The following is a 24,752-nucleotide window of genomic DNA, read 5'->3' on the forward strand; positions in this document are numbered from 1 at the left end:
ATATTTTTTAGGGTTTTTAGGCTATTATCATTATCATTTTGGTGTGTCACCTCCTAGTTTGGTTGTAATTTTCAATATTTTTTAGATTATTTCTCTCTTTTCCACATCAGCCATTTAGTTTTAGGAGGGATTCAAGGGAAGCCGACCCATAACCTAGAGATTCACCTCCAACTTGAACAACCCACAGGCTCGAAGGTGTTTCCATTGTTTCACAAGATTGCTTGCTTTCACACTTAGCATCACGGGTGCAATCCTTCATGACAACAGTTTTTGCACGCCCGATGGGACAGATTTGAACTATTACAACTCAAAAAAGCCTCATTTTTGCTGTTGTTTTGGTATTGACACCAGTATTACAACCTTTTGAGGTTATTTTTCTAAGTACCTAGTGACTCTATTTTTCTAGTTTTATGTGCAAAATAGGTTTTAACAGCATATGAAAAAATATTAGACAAGACAAAGTGAGGATCCGATTGAGAATACTGAGCTACCACTATCACAAAGGAGATCAAGGACAACAAAAAAGATAGAAAAAGCAACAAATTCAGTAGTTGAATTTTTAGCAGATTCATCAGCTGAAGATTTTTCTGAAATTCCAAATTCTAATTTTCTGTCTAAATCTTCCCTTCCGTCTAATTCTCAACCTAATTTTGCCACCCGTATAAATCCTCTTTTTGCAACAACTCCAGTTCAGCCATTCATTACCCAGAATCCACCGGTTAGTCCACTAGTAAATCCTCCAATAGTTCCAATGGTCATACCAAGAGCACATGCTTTTGTACCCTTTAATGGAGGTAGCCCTTTAAATTTGACCCAACGTGATCCCATACCAAAGCAGCTCTGAAAAGTCTTCCTATCTTCACTGGTGAAGACCACGTCACACTTATTGAGCACATAAGGGACGTTGCATCCTTGTGTGCATTTCACCATATAACCCAGGAGAACGTAGCACTCATGATACTGGCAGCATCATTTAAAAGCAAAGCACTTCAATGGTTCAGAGGTTTACAAATTAATCTAGTTATTGATTGGGATGATTTAGGTGATAAGATGACAACGCAATTTACAGATAAGTCAGATCATCTACCATTGATTGAGCAGATGACCACTATCAAGAGGGCTCCGCAAGAGCAGATGACTAATTTCAACTACCGTTTTGAGAGAACCTGGAATAGAATTTCTACAACGGTAAAACCTTATGTTGAACATGCATTTTTATATTATTTGAGGTCTTTAAACAATGATATTGATGTTATGATTCAGTCTATGGGTGGGGTTACTTTACCAGCAGTGTACGATATAGCTATTAGAGCATAAAATAGCCTTATACAGGCTAATAAAATTGCCCCTAGGCCTCCTATGCCTATTTTTCTTGATATTCGGCCTTTAATGCCTTTACAAGCACCTTCTATAGTTACATTACACATTGTTCCAACATTAGGTTTCCAGAATTTTGCTCAAAATAATTCTATTACAGATCCATCAAAGCAAATTCAAGAGTTAAAGGAGATGTTTATAAATAATGTTGAAGAAACTCATCAAATTCAACAAACTATGTAGAGTTTTGGTAATGAATTGGTGAGCCTTAAGAAGAATCATGGCCAAAATCAGAGGTATCAAACCCCATACCAAGCTCCTTATCAGCCTAATAGGCCTAACTACTAGAATGACCCTCAAAATCAGAGGAGGAATTACAACAATAGGCCAAACCAACAATACAATCCAAACACCACTAGTAATACCAGAGAAATTTTACCTTTTCATAACAATATGGCTCAAGACTATTGTTTTCTGTGCCAACAAACTCATAATCAAGCATCATGTCAAAATGTAATGAATGCTCAATCACAAGCTTTGATGGTACATAACAATACGTCTTATCAAGATACATGTACAAATGAGGAACCAGAAGGTCCCGAGGTGGCTATGATGAATTGGTAGGGTGAGGAATTTTGTGGAGTTAATCATCCACAAGTGAAGAATAGACCTTATTCACCTATTGCAACTAATATAAGGTCAAAAAAGTGTGTTATTGACATTGGACAACAAGCTGGAAATCATCAACAACAAACTATAAATAATGCACAACAAAATGGAGCAAATCAGCAACAGACTAATAAGACAAAACAATAGCAAGCTTCTCTAGGGTACCTCCACCTGTCCAAAATGTGCAGATTTTACTTAGAGGACAATCTACAATAGCAAGAGAACAAAAAAAAGTTCACTTTCAGCCAAAACCTGCTCAGCTAGAGCCTGTTGTTCTGAAAGTACAACAAAAGGTTAGTGGTACTCCTTTTCATATTGTTGAATCTATGACGAAGACCACTGTTTCTATGTCTATGATAGATGCTTTGCAAACTCCTGGGCAAAAAAAATTGTTGCAAGAAAAATTAGATAATCTTTCCTTGACCGATGAGCCTTAGAAAGATCAACCCAAGGTTGCATTAGCTGATGATATGTCATTTAATAATAGTCAGTCAGTCTAAATAGCAAAGCCTCCTCCATTTTTCAAAAATTTGATAATTGGCAACCACCTCATCCACAATTGTATGATAAAATCGGGAGCCAATAGTTCAATTATGCCTAAAAAGCTTTATGAGTCTGTTTCTAGAGGAGTTGTTCAGTTAGGTGGAACAACAGTCAAGTTAGTTGGTGTAGTGTCCACCCTTGACTTGACTTTTAATTCATGCATAATAGACATTATTAGGTATAGGCTATTTCAGATGATTTATATGATGTTGATACTATCATTATTGATCGCGTGATTTATTAGACATTATATACTTATTATGTGATTGACTATCGAAAGATTATATTGATCATGTGATTTGAGGAGCATGAGTGTTGATCGATTTTACATGTTGTATTATAATCATGAATTATACTAATCAGGCACTTGATGATGTTTTTATGTACTGACCATATTTAATGATTATCTATGATGAGTTGATCTTATGACATGTTTGATTGTTGTATGTTTGTCTTCGGGATAGAGACAATGCTACATCACTCATTGCGAGCAGGATGTGTCGTTGTGATTCCCTAACCCTTGCATGTTATAATATATATGCATATGCCGTATCATTTCTTTGTTGGACGTAGGATTTGTAGGTACCAGACACCGACTCCACCTGGCTCCACAGGTCCAAGCATGTCTTTAAATCCCAATGGTATATGGTTCAGAGTTGACACAGGTTCCCCTCACATACTCTAGGTCTAAGTTGTTCACTGTGAGTCATCCGCGTCTTGGCGCAATTCGCCATGTCAGTCAGTAAGCTTGATTTCTTCTGTGTTTTGAGTATGTTAGTATTGGTTGGTTAATCCTATTATGTTGAGGCTGATTGATTATTTGATTATCTAATGTTTAATTTAATTTATTGGATTCTTGCCTTTTTGGGTATTTAATTATTTGATATTTAAATATTTATTTATTTTAATGATGATTTAATATTTATTTGTGATTTGACCTTTTATTGGTATTTAATTGTTTATTTATTTATCTATTTATTTAATCGCCTATGGTTTAACATTTATTTGGTATTTAATGTTTATCTGGTTCTTTAATTCATTTATGAGCCTTTGGTTTATTTAATTTAATTTCTCCATTTGATTTATTTAATTGTGGCTCATGTTTTATTTATTTGTTTGACTTTTATGTTTAGTGGGTTGTATAAATACACTTTATAATAAAATGATAAAACATTCCCACCTAATTGTAAAAACATAATTTATATTTATCTTACCTACCCTCTTCTCTTATTGGTTGAATTTGAAAAGGGAGGTAAAATTATATTATATGGTGAGGTTGGTAAAATATATTATAGATTGGAATATTTTTATTGGCCGAGATTGAGGCTAGGGATTTTGGTTATTGTTTGGCTTTTTGTTTTCTTTCCCGTGAAGTTTTTGGGGTTGACTTCTTCTTTTGCAAAAAAAAAAATTCTCTGCAAGAGTTTATTTTGGGTTTTGGCTGGATTGTTGTTGGAGTTTCTTGGTTTGGCTTTTGGATTTGGTTGGAGCTCTACCTTGACTTTCATCCATCTCTTAGGGTGTAGGTTGGGTTCCTTGTCTTTTGCTTATTTTCAGCCTTAAAATTTCTCTATGTATGCTCCGTGTCTGAAAATGTTTTCCAGGAGCTAGGGATGAAATATTTGGTTTATTGTAGTTTTCATATTTATATATGGTGGAGAAAACTTTATATTATATGGATGTTTGTATAGTTGTATTTTAAGGTTGCTTGTAGTGAGCTTCTGTATCATTGTTTCGATCATGTGATTGGTGTTTTGTTTGGTGTAGTATTGGTTTTATTTGTTGTTGGTAGAGTTACTTGTGAATTTCAGACTCAAAAGAAGTCTCTGTGGGTGAGTTCTAGGTCTCCTGGTTGTGGATATGTTTTGGAATTTCTCCCTCTATATTTTATTAAACTTTATTCTATTTATTTCTTCTTACTTGTTGGTTCTGGGCGACTCTATGTATATGTTTTCCAAAGCTTTATGTTTCAAGTTTACATTTTAATCTCTATCAAAAGTTCTGTGTTTTTTTGTCTCTTATGCAAAAGCGTTGTCCTTTCATTCATTTGCGTTGTCCTTTCATGCATTTGCGATGTCTGTTATTGCATTTGCATTGTCCTTAGATGTATTTGCATTGTCTTCCATACAAAAGCGTTGTCTTTAACTGCACAGGTGCTAAACTAGTAACACAGGCACTAACCTGCAATGCATAAGCGCTAAACTTAAGTGCAAAAGCATTGTTCTACATCACAAAAGCGTTGTTCTACCTATCTATGGTGTTTTCACTATTATTCCAGTCAGATTTGGATTCTCGAGTTTGGTTTCATTCTAGAGGCTTTTTGGGATTTTTATAGATATTTTCTAGCTACTGTTATTTATCAGTTGCATGCGATTTTATGTTTTATATGCTAAAACATTCTTGGCTTATTGTTGAAGATTTGAAGCTTTTCTTATAATGAGATGTTGCAATGGAAAAATGGTATTGTTGTGGAGACAACATAATTGATATGTTTTATTGATGGAATATTTCTTATATGATATGGATTTCCACTTTGAGGGTCATTTTGCATTGTAATAGATTTAAGCCCTTTGCGCTCTTTAGCTATGGTTTTTCCTTCTATGATTCATGTGTTGTTGGGATGCATGATGAAATTATGGATATTTTCTTGGAATTTGAATTGGAGCCTCGTATGATTTATTGTTGGGCCATGTTAGGAGGAGTGGGCTTCCTTGTGATAACTGGGGTCACGAGAAATAGGCTTGCATGAGGTTCCTTGTAAGGATGCATGAAACCTAGACCACCAGGGCACATTAGAGTTTTCCATGATTTGTAAACAAGTGATAAAATTAATAATGAATTAATTGGAATAGATAATTAGATCTCATTTAAACAAGATAATTAATATTTTGAGCCTCATGGTTGATTCCTAGGGAGGATGTTTTAGGATAAGCATGAGAAGGCCATGAAAATGGTAAGTCAAATCTCCCTTGATTCTCTCATGGGTAAAAATGGCTCCACATGTCTATCAGGGTTATGTCGTGAAGAGTTGTGTATTGGCAATATTATGGGGGAGGATAGCATGTGATGACACTCGGCTCCTACATGTTTTCTTTTCTTGAGATGTATTGATGTCTTGTTGTTTTGTGCAACTCTGGGAGTTTTCTATTTGTGATATCTTATGATTGGTTCTTTCTTGAGAGTCCTTGTTTTGGTTAATCTCTTTGGTTATAAGTGTCAGCCTAGATGTAGAGTGTGTGTTGGGACCTTGTGTCATCTCCTAGCACGGGGGGTGGTTCCTTTGGTTCCACATGGTCGGGTGGTTGGTGCTTTTAAACCATTGGGATGTTCCTGTCTTTGGATTCTTCTTGTGTGGATGAGGATTTTTCTTCAAATAGTTCATGGATAATAATTGCAGCAAGAATGTAAATGATGACGTGATTTATGTAATGAAATTATTATGTAATGGTTGTAAAAGAAGTCATGCTCATGAGAAATGATTATATTGTTCTAGTTATAGTGATAACTTTTGGTTATAGTTTATAATTGTAATGATGGACCTTGAGTTGTATTGTAACATATTTATATTAAATGAAATGGATGCATGAGATGTGAATAAGTATTATGTCTTGGAATTAAATGATGCATTTTGTATTCTTGATGAGCCATGTTAAAGAAAATGGTGTAAATGTTATGATAATGGTATTAGTCTTGAAATGATGTCTTTAACTAATGCTTGACTAGAAGAAATGCCATGCCTTGGTAGGATGTATGAGTATGAGTAACATTGGAAGATATCTTAGGACATGTTTATATGTTGTGATTAAAGAATTTAAAATTATGGTATCATACTTCATAGTCAGTGATCTAATGGTAGGATTGAAATCTTATAATTCTTGGGATGTAATTGAATGGTCCTTATGAAAAAAAAAAAGTATGGATGTTCTTAGTGAATGAATTAATAATCTTATTAATGGAAATTATGAGTAAGTGTATGGATAGACGGTAAAATGAATGCTTGTCTTGTAGAAATGGATTATAATGTATCATGTGTTATGGTTTAAGATTATATCTCCATTTAGTGGTTGCTATTAGTTGTTATGGTATTAAGATACTATATCTTAGCTTGTGTTGAGATGAATTTGTGTAGTTACTTAATGTGTAATAAGATGATTGTTGGTTAATTGATATGGTGTAAGATATTTTAGGAGTATTAAATGAGCTATGGGTTAAATGTTTAGGAAGAGTTTGTGATTATTGCCTTATGTAGTTTGGGAATCATGATGAAGTAATAAGCATGCTAGGAGCATAGTATCATAAATTATTATGTGGAAGTTAATCGTAAATGGAAATTGTGTTAATGTAATATAAGGGTTAATCTTGGTATGTGTATGGTGATGTTTATAGTCGGAGGTTGGTTAATGGTAATAGAAGCATTTGGACTTGGTGTATAAAATGAACCTAAGAGAAAAAGGGAAACAGCTATGCTTTGAAAGATAGAATCTCATATTAAATGAAATATTAAGTAGGTTGCATACCATGAGTGTTAGGTATTGCTATGTTGTACCTATGCTTGAAAAATGATTAAGATTATTAGGTATTGATTTGGAAGAAAGTAAATGCTTATTTCTTATATAGGTAGACTAAGTAATGGCGTTGAGATGCCCTAGGGAGTTAGTAGTAATGATTTATTGTATTCCGCTTGCATAATTGTTTGAATATCTTGAGTGAATCATTCTATGCTCATAACACTTAAATGTTGTTGTGTGCTCGCTACATTGCTTAAGTGATGTTATGTGTTGTATTGTTAAATAAAATAAAAAATTAGTGTGTATTTAGCTATATTTCTCTGGGGTATTTTGGCGGGCATTACAGTTGGAGTGGTCAAAGTTCTTGGTTTGACCTTGCATGCTTGTCCCAACTTTGTAATACCTCAAGACATGTACATAGTTGACTTGTCTCCATACTTTTCCATTTGCTTATCTAGATATTTCACAGCAAAGTTGGGAGGATACCTTTCTGCTGATTGGTCACACTTATTTTTTAGAACCCGATATAGCACTAAAGCAACCATTAAGTCAGAAATTCAGACCACTTCATTTGGAACCATATACCCCAAGTCCTATAAATGCAGACCTTAGTATTTGTGACCATGAGGAGTTACCACCTGTTGAGGATCCAAACACATGTTCAAGGCATACTTGATGTGAAATTGGATAAGCGTGCAACTCAGAATAATGTAGAAGATCCTTTCATCAATATGGATGAAATAGGTCTTGGTTTTTATATGATTCATGAGGAATATGTTGTTATTCCTAAGCTTTAAAAGGATGACATTCTATTGGACCAACACTTAAAACAACAAAAAAATGAGGTATGGCAACTCTACTTTGATGGTTCAAGAGGTAAACTAGGTTCCAAAGGTGGAGCTATGCTTATTTCACCTAAAGGTACAAAATATTACACTGCTTTTAGATTTTCTTTCAGCTTTACAAATAATATAGCAGAATATGAGTCACTTGCACATGGCTTAGAATGAGCTAGGCAAAAAAAAGTTAAGTGTTTGCAAGTTTTTGGTGATAGTGAACTAGTTGTGAACCATGTTAGAAATATCCATGTCACCAAAAATGATGTTTTAAAAATATACAAACATAGAGTCTGGGACTTAGTTGAAGATTTTCATACATTTAATCTGTTGTCAATACCTAGAAATCAAAACAAAGAAGCAGATAAGCTTGCTGCCTCAAGTGCTCAGTTTGATATTCTAAAAGAGTTAAAGAATATTGATAGACAATAGTATGTTAAAGTTGTTGTAAGGCCCTCAATTCTACATAACACTGTTAATTGGCAAGTTTTTGACTCAGATGAGCATATTGCTAACTTCCTAATTGGAGAAGCTGAGTTTTTTGCCGAAAATCAGTGTAAGTTCAATGAACAGTATGAAAATCAATTTCTTCAATTGAAAACTAACAAGGTGCTGAAGGGTTTGGTAACCCTTGAATCTATTTTTAATATGGATGACCGGTTCAGAAAGGAAAAAGGCAACATGTTTGTGAAGGAAGAACGATATGAGCCCATTGAAATATTCAAGGACAAGTTGCTGAAAAATTGGCAAGGTATGTACTTTTGAATAAAAGCATGTTTTCATATTACTTTGTCAAGAATTTAGTGATATATTTGCATGCAGGTATGAAGATCTGAAAGGATTTGATCCTCATTTAGCGCAACATACCATAGAGTTGGTAGATAATGCAAAACCAGTTAGATAGAAACAAAGGCCTCTTAACCCAAAATTAGAGCACCTGATGAAAACAAAATTAAATAAGTTGATTAAAGGAAATATCATATTTCCAATCAAACACACATCCTGGGTGTTCAATATAGTTCCTCTTAGGAAGAAAAATGGTGAACTCACACTATGTGTTGATTTTAGAGACTTGAATAAAGCCTCTCTGAAAGACCATTACCCGTTGCCCTCAATGGAGCAAATTTTGCAGGTTGTATCAGGTTCAGAGAGATTCTCATTGCTTGATGGTTATTCAAGATATAACCAAATTCTGGTCAAAGGAGAGGACCAGTATAAACCAATATTTACCACCAAGTGGGGTACAATGGCTTACAATAAAATGCCCTTTGGATTGTCCAATGCAGGAGCAACATTCTAGAGAGCAATGGACATGGCTTTCCAAGGCCTAATAAACAAGTTTGTTTTGGTTTACTTAGATGATGCTACCATATTTTCCAAAAATGCTAATGAGCATCTTGACCATCTCAGAAAGGTATTTGAGAGATGCAGGGAATATGGGGTTTCATTGAATCCCAAGAAGAGCATATTTGATGTCCATGAAGGCAAATTGCTGAGATTTATTATTTCAAAACATGAGATTTTAATTGACCCCGAGCGAATCACAACCATACTTGCTTTACCCTTACCTACACACAAAAAGGGTCTTCAGATTTTCATAGGTAGGATTAACTTCATCAGAAGCTTTATTCCTAATATTGCAGCATTAATGCAACCAATTGCAACCATGCTAAAAAAGAACATACCATTTTAGTGGACTAAAGAAGGTAAGAATAGTTTTGAAGAAATAAAAGAGGCAATTGCAACAACCCCTACTCTCATTAATCCTTATTTTGAGAAAGATTTTATCCTATATGCTTTTGGGAGTGAGGATACTATCTCTGCCTAATTGTGCCAATAGAATGATGAAGGCTTAGAACAACCAATTGCCTTCTTTAGTCAGATTTTACATGATTATAAAACTAGGTACTCATTTGTATAAAAGCATGTATTAGTTGTAATAAGAAGCCATAATAAATTCAGACACATGTTTTCTAACAATAAGATTCAACTTATGGTTGCTCACCCAATAGTGAAAGATTTCTTGCTCAGCAAAGATATAAATGACAAAAGGGTAGGTTGGATTACTAAATAAATGGAATATGACATTTCCATCAAGGTAACAAAGTTGGTTAGACACAAAGGTTTATGCGAACAACTTGTTGGAAGTGCAAAAAACAACAAGAAAGAGGAACAAGTTGAAACAATTCTTAATAATGAAGAACAACTTGTTGTACCAGCAACTTGGAATCAACAAATTGCTCATTATCTGCAAACTGGTGATTTTCTAGAAGGTCTAGACAGGTCAAAAAGAAGGTATTTCGGGCTTCAAGCCATCCCTTATTGTTTAACAAATGGTGCGTTATTCAAAAAAGACTATAACAATGTTTTATTAAGATGCTTTGAGCGAGAACAGATTGATAAAGTTCTACAAGAATTTCATAAGGACCAGCATGAGATCACTTTACAATAAGAACACCAACTCTAAAAATTATGAGAGCTAGTTATTGTTGGCCAAATTTGTTTAAGGATGCTCACTCATGGATGAGAAAGTGTGAAAAATGTTCGTTGTTTACAAACAAACAAAGGCTTGTAGCCTTGCCTTTGCAACCAATTGAGGTTGAACAACCCTTTGCAAAGTGGGGGCTTGATTTCATCGGACCTATTAATCCACCTTCTAGTGCAGGTCATAAATGGATTCTTACAACAAATTATTATTTTACAAAGTGGACAGAAGTAGTACCATTGAGAGAAGCTAATGAAACTTCTATCCTAAACTTCTATCAAGACTTGGTGTCAAGGTTTGGAATCCCTGACTCAATTATTTGTGATAATGCATTAGCTTTCATTGGTCTTGGAGTTTCAGATTGGTTAGTTAAGAACAATATCTATTAGAATACTTCATCCAATTATTACCCTTAGGGTAATGGATAGGATAAATCAACTAATAAGAACTTGATCAACATCATTAAGAAGACCATTGCTGAAAATCAAAGAACTTGGCATGAAAAGCTCAAGTTAGCCCTTTGGGCTGACAGAATTACACCAAAGAGGTCAAAAGGTAACTCACCTTATGTTTTGACTTATGAAAAAGAAGCCAAGTTACCTATCTCAATTGAATTACCAACTTTGAATTATATTAAAGAGCTCGAATTACTGATGAGCAGCCAATACAAATTAGGCTTGCTCAACTCATGGAGTTAGAAGAAACTCGAAAAGAAGCATATAGAAATCTTGAAGTTAACCATGCCCAGATGAAGAGAACCTTTTATAGAAAATTTGTACTGCACATATTTAATCAAGGTGATCTTGTTTTCAAGTGGTATGAATTAAAGAATAGACCTGGTAGGCATACCAAGTTTGGTGCCATGCGGGTTGGCCTATATGTTATCACAGAATGCAAACAGAATAATGCATTCTAGCTTGCTAGGTTGGATGGAGAGGTGTTGCCAATCCCTGTCAACGGGATTCACTTCAAACTATGCTATTGAGTACTAACAGTTTTCATATGTACATATTAGAAATAGTTTCAGTTTCAGTTTCAGTTTTCACTAGTTTACTAGGCCCAGCTAGAAGATGATTTGTAGTAATTTGATTTGAATAAGTGTTTTTCAACACTATGCAGTTTTAGTTTTCATGTTTTGAGTGTTTACTTTCAGAATTCAACAAGTTTCAATCCAAAAAGTGCTTTTAGCACAATATTGATTTCAGTTTTTAGTTTCAATTTTAGTTTGATTCTAGTTTTCAATAAGTGTTGATGCACAGTTTGTAGGCTCATCTATAGGTAGAGCCAAAGTAGTTTCAATTTCAGTTGTTTTGGTTTTGTTTAAGTGTTGAGTTGTAGTTCCAAATTTTGAAGAGGGCAGATTTGACTCAATGCCCAATGGATATGCTAGGCTACTAGTTTTTACTTGTTTAGCAGGCAAATATCCCTGAGAGGTCGCCAAAAATGTTACCAAATTTTGCTACAACTAAATTTGGTGACCTGTTACAGGCCTAATACATTGCATTTCAAAGAAAGGTACACAATTTTTTTTTTCAAGTTTGTTATCTTTACAAATAAACATAGATCAAAATATAAGATACTTGATCAAAATATAAGAAAGACGAGTGGGGGAACATGGTAACCCGTCATTGCCTAGAATGACTAGTCTGAACTTGAGAGAGCTGCTGAAGTAGCAGATGCTCATCCACTTCACTCTCTTATGCTCTTAGTTCATCAATGCCTACAAGAGATTTGGAAAAATGATGTTAGATCAATAAGGATTGAGCTCAGTGTACCAGTAGTCACTCATGAGGTGACACTAATCATCATGTTAAACATGAAACACAACAATATCCAGAGTCCCATATATTGTCGTTGAATGCACAAGCTATCATTCAATGAAAACACATACAAGAATGAATAAACTATATTCCATGGCCAATAGATGACTAGAGCCATCACATGAGTGACTATGGAGGTAACAATGATCAAACTCATGAATATATAACAAACAAATAGCGACTACTCATAAGATTCCATTAAAAGATAATATGCAAGCCAAAAGAACAATGAGAATTGAATGTGCTATTATTCTAATGGTGGCAGTAGAGGTTTGTAATAATTACAACTAATACCTTAAAGCTAAGCTCAATGCATTATTGCAACAATTTATGATCTGTCAATAGAGGAGGAAAAATATACATGGACAGTCTATACTTCATGAGATGACACAAAAGGTATTAACACAGTCAATAGGAAGTATCTTCTAGGCTTGAGGATAGTCAACTCAAAGGACAAATTCGTATCCAAGAAGATAGAGAGAAACCATTTGACAAGAAGGTAGACCTAAAAAAATAGCTATTAGTCGTAGAAAACTCAAAGAAGTAATCTGCACTTTAAGATATGACCCACAGTTCATAAGGTTATGATTGCCAAATTCTGATGACAAAATCAAAAGCATCAAACCCTAGTAAGGTTACCATGTAAAGCCATGACAATGATAAAAATAGTGACAATATGTTTATAGCAGACCATGTTAAGGAAAAGAGATAGACAACCCATAAAACTTGTGAATATAGTATTTAGGACAAAGATGTAGTGGAGATACAGTTAAGTGTTTATTCATTTATAAATTACACCTTGAAAAACATACAGTCAGTTTTATTAACAAAAGTAGAAGACATACAAGAATAACACCATTAAATACAAATGGCAAAGAGCACAGGCAACGAAGTATAGGATTCAAGGATAATGAATGAGCATCCATGGAGATCTACAAGCCATACTATAAAGAGAATGAGAATCTTAACATGCAGTCCATAGAAAGAAACTGTAACAGTAATGAGAGCATAATTTGATCCCTGTCATCAAATCACAATGATTGTAGCTATGCAAAGTTGACAATGAGCAGTAACTATAGTTCATTAAGTCTTTAAGAGCCTTGGCATATCAAGATCATAGACCTATGTATTAGCCTTAAAAGAAAGAGACTAAGGGTTATCACAATCACAGTGAATGATTTAGTAGTCACCAAACATCAGTACACAACCCAAAGGTCATGATATCCTTATAGAGGAACAATCTCATACAGAAGGCAAAGAACAGTTGAGGCACATGGCCGAGCAGAGGCACATGATTACACAGTGAAGTTATTGCAGCAAAACCTCTTCATATGCTCACTGAGTCAATAGTCACTAAAGAAATAACAAATAATACAACAGTCTCAAGGATCAACACAAAAGTATCTAAGGAAGTAGTCACAGTAAAATACAAAATTATTGACTTCATAGAATCATGGTCAAAACACATTGAGCCAATATTGCAGTACATGTATGAAAACAAAAGCCTATAAAAGCAATGTCAGTTTAATTTTCTTAACAGTCACAGTCACCTGCTATAGGATAAATTATAGCAGCAAACATTGAAGTACAAAGGTTTAATTAACAATGATGCTATATTCAGTAACAACAAGCACTTGGTGCAAATCATGAAGGAGAAACAATTAATATTCTGTGATTTGTAGGCCTAATGCCACGGTGCAAAAAGATAGTCCAAGCTCACAACCTAAATCACTTTGAGAAGCTTAATAGTCACATTTTCATTCATACATAATGAAAAGATAGTGAATATCATCAATAACAGAGCAATCCTCACAATGCCAAGGATCAACATAGCTGCACAATTCATGATTAAAATCTTCAAATGAGGCTCTCATTATAAAAGTAAGCAAAAGAGTCAATAGAAATATTGACACATCATTTTGTGAACAAATACAATGGGTTTAATGACATTCTGAGCTTACATTTGGGTTACAAGAAACATTATCTACAAGAACAATAATCATAAATCAACACCCGTAGTCAGATAGCAACATTCAAATCAGATACAGTGCAGGCACAAATGGACTTTAAAATCACGGAATATGCAACCACTATCTCAGACACAAAGATATTCATTTCAATCCATAAAAGACACTTTCTTTACAGTCTAATGGCCAATACAAGGCGTCAAAGATCATACAGCCCTAGAAAAGCAGTAAAAAGTATAAATACAACCAATGCAAGCTTCATGAAGGTAGCATTGTTTAAAGTGGATGAGTTACAATTCCTGTCACGAAGCTAAGATAGTGAAACCCTTAGTACTAGTAGTTACCATCAAATGATAGTGTTTAAAAGACATAGGTATTTTATACCTTGGAGGATACAAACACAGTCATACCCTTAATCAATCATAGTTCTATAACAGTAAGATACACAAAATACAGTCAACTTAATGACATAGACTTAAGATCAGAGCAGCCATTAAAAGATAGGGATTGGATTCATAGTCAAGAATGCAACAGAGCAGTTGTTTGGAAAACACAAAAAGAACAAAACTTGAATCTAAGGTTTGAAGTAGCATCATAAGTTATAAGGTTCGTAGAGTATTCTAAACCATGATGATGGACAAGTATTATAGTAGTGAGAAGAAATAAGACTCTGAAGATGATAGCAAATATCATCCACAACATTCATAATGAGCAATATGGTTCAAACAACATTTAGACAGTCTTATTAGGAATTCATAGTGATATGAAGATATACAAACAACAAATCACTGTCAAAAAATGATGAAGAAGAAATCATCCATGCTAAGCATTAAGCAGTACTCTTTCAAAGACGACAATCCATAGATTTAGGGCGATTTGTTCTAGTCACAGCACAAGAGTCCCATCAATAAGAAGACAGTGAATAAATACACCCGAAAGCATGAGGAATGCAACAATTGAGCATATTGACAAGGATAGTATGGTGAATCTATAAGAAAGCCCTAAAACATTAAAAGCAACAACATACACTAAGTTCAATCAGTATGGAAAACATACCATGCTTGTGGCCTTTTGGACCGGGTTATGACAAAAAAAGCAGCGATTAAGACAACAAGTGTAGAGATAAATGTCACAGCTCAGAGAAGATCTTAGCAACAGTATTTAGGGCAGTCACAAACCTCCAAAGCTATGGCCACAAAGCAGAGATGAAGGTATCTTCAAAATGTCATAGCCATACTTACCCAGGAGTAGGTTTTCAAAATTGCAGTCTTACCTTTGGAAAGAACTATAGTGCAGACACTGTTGGGAATATATAGTTCAAAATATCTTCAGCTATCACAAGACTAGTCACTAGTTAGGACACCATTATCATCAAAGGAAGCGACAATAATCTAGGTCAAAGACAGATTATAAGCTAAATTATTAAAATACAGTCCTAAATACCAAGGAATAAATATTAAGGAACAATCACTACTAAATCATGTGCAAACAATAGTTTTATGAGCCCAAAAGTATAGAACCCTAGGAACATTCATTAATCAAGACAAATATATAGTGTAAAATAAGTCTTAATGATAGAAATTCATCAAATGATGAAAAATAATGTGCACATACAATCTACAGCAAAACAGTCATAAAGACATAAAGTTACAGTAAAAAAAATACATATGAACATTATAGCATCAATGAGATAGTCTAACGATCACCAAGGGAAAACCAAACTCACAATGAAGAGAAAAATTCTGAGAACTTTTTTCATGCACAATGAGAAAAATATAAGGGATCCAACAGTTCAGTGACCGGCCAAATTTATAATGACATGCAAAGAGATTATTGTGTCAAAAGTGTGGCGGCCTCCATCAACCATAAAAGTAGTGATTAACACTTTTGTTCATGAATAAAAATGCACCAACCAGTAATTTCAAAATCACACGGTTTACAAAAACACTAGGTTACATGCAGACAAAGAAATTTATGCTTTTCCCTCCAGAAAAAATGACAGAGATAAGACGAGAAAAGGATGCATACCATCCATGCAAAGAAAGACCCTGTAGAACTCTTAGTTCAAGCTCCATAAATAACACAACAAAATATCATGCATATGGCGGCCAATAGAGACTTCATTTAGCAATTTCCAAATGAAGAATAATACATGCTTTAGGGTTCAATATTTTCCTTTTACAATGCACACCCTTCAAAATAGGGCTCCTTCACTTTTGTTTTGAATGTAATATGAGCCCATGCAAAGGCTAAGAGATTTAATGCTCTTTAAATATTCTTTATCAATTATTTCAAATAACCTAGTACATGTTAATTAAGATTTATTATTTTAAAAATCTTAATTAATATATATTAAGTTATGGAGAGAGTTGAATTTATATTTTATAATTAATATAATTTTATTGTTTAATAAAATTATATTAAACTATAAAATAAAAAGTTAAAGGGGAGAAATAATTTATATTAGCACTTAAAATAAAAAATTATTTTATTTTATTTCAAAGGATTAAAGAATATTTGAGTGCATGTAATTTTTGTAGTAAAGAGGAGATTGCTTTTTGTACCTATTTTTGGCATTATGCAACATGCAACTTTTACATGTAAAAGGGATTTTTTTTTCCACAATTATATTTGGCAGTGATTATGTAGTTTTTTAGTGCTATATTTGGCAAGATTGGCATGCAGATTTTCAGAGGATGAGTTCTTTTTTTCTTTGGGCTATTTTTAGCAATTACAACAGTTATATTTATAGCAAGGAATGGCTTTTTCATGAAGTATCAGTGGAAGACCTATTTTGAGCATTGGAGGCTAGTTTTGGCAGGGTTATGCATGAGTTTTTTAGGGTATTTTGGGCAAATTTTCCCAAGGCTTTTTCTCATGCAGTTTTTTCATTTTAGGGTTTTTGAGGGAGAATCTTCTATATATTCATTTCTCCTCCTTTTTCCCCCTAGTTCTTTCTTTTTTCCATACACATTTTTGCAAAAAAGTATTCTATCTCAACACTATAGTCTTTTAATTTTATAGTCAAGTTCGTTTGATATTATAGAGTTTCATGTGTTTGCATTTGTAATTGTGCATGTTCACTTACAGATTTGATAGAGATTTACAGTGTTTTTATCTAGAAACCTTTGAATTTTCGTCCCTTTTATGTGCATGTATCCTTTCTTTTCATATAATCATAGGTTTTAGGTTGTTTAAAAGAGGTATTTTTCAATTTGGTTGTGAAACTGGTTTTCCTTCCAAGTTTATGATTCCCTTAGCCTTCCTAGGAAATATTTATTTGGTTGAAGAGTGGAATTATTTTGTGTGGATGAAGTTTATGTCATATTTTTGTGGGTTTTTAGGTTATTATCATTATCATTTTGGTGTATCACCTCCTAGTTTAGTTGCAATTTTTAGTATTTTTCAGATTATTTCTCTTTTCCACATCAGTCATTTAGTTTTAGGAGGGATTCAAGGGAAGCCAACCCATAACCCACAGATTCACCTTCAACTTGAGAAACCCACAGGCTCGAAGGTGTTTCCATGTTTCACAGGATTGCTTGGTTTCGTACTTAGCATCACGAGTGCAATCCTTCATGACAACATGCATAACTGTGAAGATTTCCTCATCTTGAAAATTTGAGATAAGAGGATGGTCTTCCATAAGTGGTGCTTCAGCCAACTGATCTACAATGACTTTCCCTTTGATTGTCTTTCGGTCCACATATTTCATGTCAAAGTCACTAAGGAGCATAACCCATTTTTCCAAGCGGCTTGTTAGTGTTGCTTTACTGAGTAGGTACTTACGTGGATCTATCTTGGCAGTGAGTTGTATCTTATGTGTCAGCATCTAGTGCCTTATTTTAGTTGTTGCTAAAATCACTAATAAACAGGCTCATTTAATAGGGATATAATTGAGTTCATGCTCGACTAGTGTTCTAGAAATGTAGTATAGTGCACATTCTTTGCCTTCTACATTATGTTGTGCGAGTAAGATGCCTAAGGCCATAGGTGATATATAACAATAAAGGCCTTCCTGGAGATAGTGGTGTCAACAATGGTGGCATATTAGGCAGTCCTTTAACTATTGGAATGTTTGTTGGCAATTCTCTTCCCGTTTGAAATGAACATTATTATATAGTAGATGTGTGAAGGAATGACATTTATCAGCCAATTGTGCGATGAAGCGATGGATTGGCTGTAGCCTTCCTTGTTATGTCCTTAACTGACTGATGTTCCTAGGAGGTGGCATTTCCATGATTGATTTGACCTTTGTGGGATCAACCTCAATTCCTTAGTTTGATATAATATATCCTAAGAGCTTCCCAGAGGTCACTCCAAAGACACATTTATTTGGATTTAGGCATACATTATATTGCTCTAATCTATTGAATATTTTGTCTAGTATGATGAGGTGTCCCTTTCTTGTTACTGATTTAGCTAGTAAATCATACACATAGTCTTCCATTAGTGTATGCATAATATCGTGGAAGATAGTAGTCATCACCCTTTGATATGTGGCGCTTGCATTCTTGAGACCGAATAGCATTACATTCCAACATTAGGTACCCCATGGGCATGCAAAAGCTATTTTGTGTTGATCCTCTGGAGCAATCTTTATCTAGTTGTATCCTAAAAAGCCATCCATGGGTGATAGCATTGCATGTCCTACTATGAGGTCCATGATCATATCAATGTTTGGAAGAGGGAAGTCATCCTCAAGACATGTTTTGTTGAGATCTCTAAAATTCATATAGATACGGATGCCCCCACTTGGTTTTGCCATTAGTACAAGGTTGGAGATCCATTCTACATAGTTATTGGGTCTTATGAAACCCACATCTAATATCTTCTTGAGTTCGGATTTTACTAAGAGTACAATCTAAGGATGCATCTTCCTGAGCTTTTGTTTGACTGGTTTGGCTCATTCTGCAACTGTCAAGTGATGCATTACTAGTCATGGATCAAGGTCTAGCGTGTTTGTATAGGACCATGCAAAATTGATTTGTCACTTGCGAAAGAACTCTATAAATCAAGATCTTCTACTAGAGTTAGTGATATTGCTAGATGTAGTATGTGTGGATTTTCTAGTGCCCCCAAATTGACTTCCTTTGTCTCTTCAATAAGAATAGATGATCTCTCCTGATTAATGTTGAAGGGGAGAATGTCAAACCTTCCATCCCGAGGCACCTCAGAGAGGTTTTCACCATTGGATACATCCTTTGTTTTTACTCTTTTTATTTCCACAAGTGCCATAGTGTGGTTTTCACTTGAGGGTTGTGTTTTGATTGTAATATTTTTGTGACTAAAAGGTTTAGCATTCTCCCCAAAATAAGTTGCACTGTTAATTTCAATAGCATACCCAGCTTTGTGATCCCCACTTGGTATGTCAGCGCGTCATCATTTTGGAAGGTGTCAAGGTGTGGTGGATCTTGTTGGTCCCAATCATTGAGTTTGAGGTGAATAATTGGCATGGCTTCATCAATCAGGTTAATTTCATAGGATGCATTGGTTAGGGTAAGTATGGAGGAATCAAGGTCATTGGCATTACTATCCTCTTTGTAATCAAGTTCAGGAGGTGACCTATCAATTCTTGAAGTATCTTCAAGATCAAAATCCCAAAAGTGTTTGATCCATGCTTCTCCTTCAATTCTTTTGTCTACAAGAGGACCAGGGGAATCATCTTTAGATTCTTGTGAAGCTAAAGAACCCCATTTGTACTCATGTGAATCCATCTTGAAATCACTTAGTAGAACTCTATTGTTTTATGTTATAGGGATGTCATTCGATGTGAAAGATTTGTCAACTATTGTATGGGTTTTATCTGACAGGGTTGTTGATGTTGCTTGGGTGTCTGAAGTGGACAAGAGTTTTATCCTAGGAGTGATAGTTTGGCACGCAACATAACTCCTTTGCTTACTTTGAAAAGTGCTTTTGTGATTGGAATTCACTGATCTTGTAGGTTTATTTTCAATAGATATTTTCCTGCTTCTGGAAGGGGTGATCTTGGAAGTGGTCTTCTTTTATTTTTCGGGAATCCTGAGCTCAAGAGAGCTTCCTGAACTAGGGTTGAATCTAAGTCTAGTTGTATCCTATGGTTGTAACAATGGTTGCAATGGCTCTTGTACATCTTGCTTGTGGGATTCCAATGCACTATGGGCATCATAGCCCATCTTTTGCATTAGGGTAAAACCTTAACCATACCGCTCTATAGGGATCCTAATCTGTTGTCTAGTTTTATCAAAAGGGTCTCTGTAGATCCATCCTACCAAATCTTTATCAATAGATTCATGTTCATGTGATCTGGTGGGGATGAATCCATAAAGTGTAGTTGTGTCGACTGCAATAAGTGGCTTGAGTGACTGTTGTGGTTTTCCATGAGTCCTAGGTGAGAGGGGTAGTTGGCCAACATAGGAAAGCTGACTAATATTATACTCCTTGGCCTTCATCTTTTACTTTCATTTTCATCTTTTCATGTTTGGGTGTAGGGATTGGTGGACTTGTGAGATTTACGGGGTGGAGGTAAGATGATGAGGCGATGGCTTCTCTATTGCTAGGGACTATGATATCAGGTTGATGCCTTATATTGTTAAAAAATATTAATGGGTTGGCATCACCGAGGATAGTAATCTCTACTTCGTTATGTGAAAACTTGATCCATTGATGGTAAGTAGATGGTACTGCTTGTTGGCTTGATGATGATGTTCTGATGTAATAGGTTGATTGATGACTTTTTGTATGTTTTCATTGATGGAAAATATTTTTTGATATTCATCTACGTCTTTTAGGCCAACCTGTAGAGGAGACCATTTATTAGTGAACCGACAAATAGGACTTCAATCGGTAAACATGAACAGAGTTGTATTGAAGCAACTGGTATGAGCGATCAATGATGAGTTAGGTGATGTGGTTTTGTAGGAGTGATGGAGATTGTATTAGGTAGCTATGTTTCATACCATATAAGTAGATTCAATAGCATGAGCAAGTTATGATGTACAGAGCAATCAATCATGAAGAACAACTAACCAATAGAACAAAGTCACTAAGATCAATAAACCGGTAGACATTATGTTTTATTTTTGAGTTGTTATGTCAGTGGCCAACATAAGTAAAGCGTGTAGTGCAAGATTGTCCAGATTCATTGAACCTAGGAAATTGTTCCAAGATTGTTAGCCAACTAAGTTGATGCCTATAAAAAGTGTGATGAGTAATGAGATGGAATATGAGATTGTGAGCAAATATTGAGAGTTTGATTGCGTGGTAATCTGATAAGCTCTATATTGATGTGTTGTTGATGTATTAAGAATAATTGAAGTAGATATTATCAAGCACAAAGGTGCTACATGCAGATTACTTTATTGGTGTTTTCCTAACATTTGCAACTGTCAAATCCTCTAATCGGGTAGGTCCTCACAGGCCTAAAATTGTAAATCCCCTAATAGGGTAGCTCATTAACTTGAGTATAAATCCTCTTGTGAGATTTCTCCTAACAAGGCAAAGCTTTTAAAAGGGCTGAGGTAAATCCATTAACTGGGTGACTCCTAATAGTGTCTTCTCCTAACTGGGCATGTTTGTATGACCTTAACCAGTCAAAGATTTCTATTCTGTAGCTAGCGAATCTTGTGGGTAGTAACTCCCACTATGGTTTTTCCCTTTTGGGTTTCCACGTATAAATCTTTGTGTTATGTGGAGCTTGATATATTGGGTGTTAGCTTGTGTGGTGATATTTCTTTTATGTTTATTAAGCTTTAAGTTATTTAAAGTGATGATCATATTTGTGTTGTGGTTTTTGCTTGCAATAATTCACCCCCCTCTCAATGCCTTATAATTTTATCAATTAGTATTAGAACATAATTCCCTTAAGTCTTAACTACTTGGGAAAGATCCCTAAGGCTATCATGGGGTATATGAGTTATAAAGAGTTGTAAAAATGAATTGTAGAATTTGAAGAATCCCTAGATACATTGAAAGGAAACTATAAAGCCTCACTTGCTAAGAGAAGAGAGCTTGCAGAAGAAATGATGGAGTTTACTGAAAACAGTTCTTCTAATGAAGCAAACATGGATGCAATGGTTACTAAAGTTGAAAAACTAAATGATGAGAAGGAAAACCTAAGGAGATATTTGGAAGCCCTAACCATCAGGATGAGTCAAGAGCTTAAAGCAAGGAGGACGGGTGAAGACAAGATCAGAGAAAAAGAACATGAGATCTTTAAGCTGAAGTAGGAGGCTGGAACCCTGTATGCTCATCTTCATGAGGAACAAGAAGAAAAAGAAGAAATAAATGCTGACCTAGACATGTCAATGTCTCTAAGAGAAAGTCTGATGACAAAGAATGAAGATCTTACAAAGGAACTTGTTGATGCTATTGAAACACTTGCAAAGTTTAACAAGAGCTCTACTATGCTTGATGAAAAAATTTAATCATAGAGGATGAAAGGTGAGACAAAAGGCTTGGGATACACTACTTTTGAGAAAGGTGAGCCTTCTGGTACAAAGGAAAACATTGAAGAAGGTAAATCTGCACCTAAGATCCAGAAATCCACTGGTAAGAAAGCCTACAAACTAGTATTCTTTAATTGTTATAAGCCAGGACATACTGCTAATGTTTGTAGATCTAATTCTTTTGATGGTTATAGACCTAATGCCTATCAAGGATACAAACCTCAAACCTTTAATGGATATTGTTACACTTGCAACATGTATGGGCATATAGTTGTTGAATGAAGGTATGGAGAAAATAATCCGACACCCCACATGAATCAAAGGTCTGGTGGAGATTGGCTAATAACCTTTAATGACCAGAGAAATGCAAATTGGCAGAGACCCTATGCTAACCGATGTAGTCCCTATGAGATGGAAAAGAGAATGAATGTGATTTGCACAATCTATCATAACTGTGGTCATGTAGCTTTGAATTTCAAAAGAAGGACTAGTAGACGCAATGATGGACCTTGGAGAGCATCTGGTATGACATGTTTTTATTGTCACCAACCGGGACACCTTGCAAAGTTTTGCAGAGCTAAAATGAGTAAACCGGTAAATCAATCTGCTAACCAGAAAGGGAAGAAGAAAGTTGATGTGGAAGAGACCAGAGTAGAGATGAACAAGATCTAGAAAAAGAAGAGTGATGAGAAACCATCAGAAGATCCTAATTCTTCACCTAGTGTGGAGAACTCATCACTGACAAACTAAGTTGTTAAAAGGCTTAGGGGGAACTTAATATCAAATCCATTTATGGACCCCCCTATATGGTTTGTGGTAAGATAAATCTGCATATCTTGATGCGTTATGATATTGTGAAGTGACTTTATGATCAAACTGGTTGTATATTGAATGGTGTTTTAGGGTTTGTTTGTTTATACAACTGGGAATAGCATTTAATGCGGTAGAGAAATAAAAAGACTTTTTGAATATCATTTGTCACTTTACATTCTTGAGATTACCTAAAGAGAGAAAGGAGAAGAGAATATCTTGTGTGAGAAGCATTTGATCAGATTAACAGAAGATTTGCAGTGATCTACGATCGGTAATCGGTGAAAGTGCATTCTTAGTATTGAAACCCTAGTCGTGGAAGCATTGAAAGGTATTTATTCGACAAATCCTGTTATCTATTTCTAAGTTTGAATCTTTGAAGATGGATGCACCACATCTAGTAGATGTTACAGTCAGGCCTCATCCAGAGTTTAAGAGGTACCCTTTTAAATCCATTGAAACCAATCTCGTTGGAGCCCTATCCGGAGTCCCATATGGAGTTTTGCATGTAGAGGATATTAGATCATACATTCATTGTAAGTTGGAAGATCTTGGAATATTTGTTATATTTGATCAATATAGGGTAATGTGTGACAAGGATGGAGTATTGAAAGAACAGTATATGAGGGTTACCGATAAAGGTTTTTACCATGCACTAAACTCTATTGATGATTTTGAAGATGATCTTGTGAGATATGTTTTGAGTCATGTGCATGACCAGTTTATGTGGCTTGATCAACCACATAAGATCACTAAGGAAGTGATTCATGCAGTAACTAGATTGTGTTCCATCAGTGAAGTTCCAATACTGAGATCAGTTCTTAAGAATGATGTTGTTGAGCTAACCAAGTCACGATGGGATGGCAGAGCTATGACTGTTAATGAGATTGATGATCCTGTAGTAAAATTTGCTTCAATGGTCATAGGATATCAGGTATATCATTCTACCAGGATGAACAACATCCATGTTGCAGCCATCCATACTGCTTACCGGATGATCAAAGAAAATGTTGATTATATTTGTCTGAGGCATTGATAATTCAGTTGGTGCTCAATCTTGAATCCATCAAGAAAGACAAAAGACTGAAGTTTAAATTTGGGCAACTGATTATTGGACTGTTCTTCTAATTTCAGAATTTTTTTCCTAGTATCAGTGATGTTCAGTGGTCTAAGAACACACCGACATTATTACAAATGAATAACAACATTAGGATGTTGGATAATTATTTTGGTAAGATTGCTTGGGGTTATTTCAAATATTTTCAGAAAAAGATGCATGAAAGAGAGAGGATACTAACACAAGTTGTCAGTAGATATGAGGATACCATATGTTTTTTGGTTGACACAGACACATGTCAGATGGAGGCAGTT

This window comes from Cryptomeria japonica, chromosome 5, assembly GCF_030272615.1.
Source record: "Cryptomeria japonica chromosome 5, Sugi_1.0, whole genome shotgun sequence".
Taxonomy (NCBI): Eukaryota; Viridiplantae; Streptophyta; class Pinopsida; order Cupressales; family Cupressaceae; genus Cryptomeria; species Cryptomeria japonica.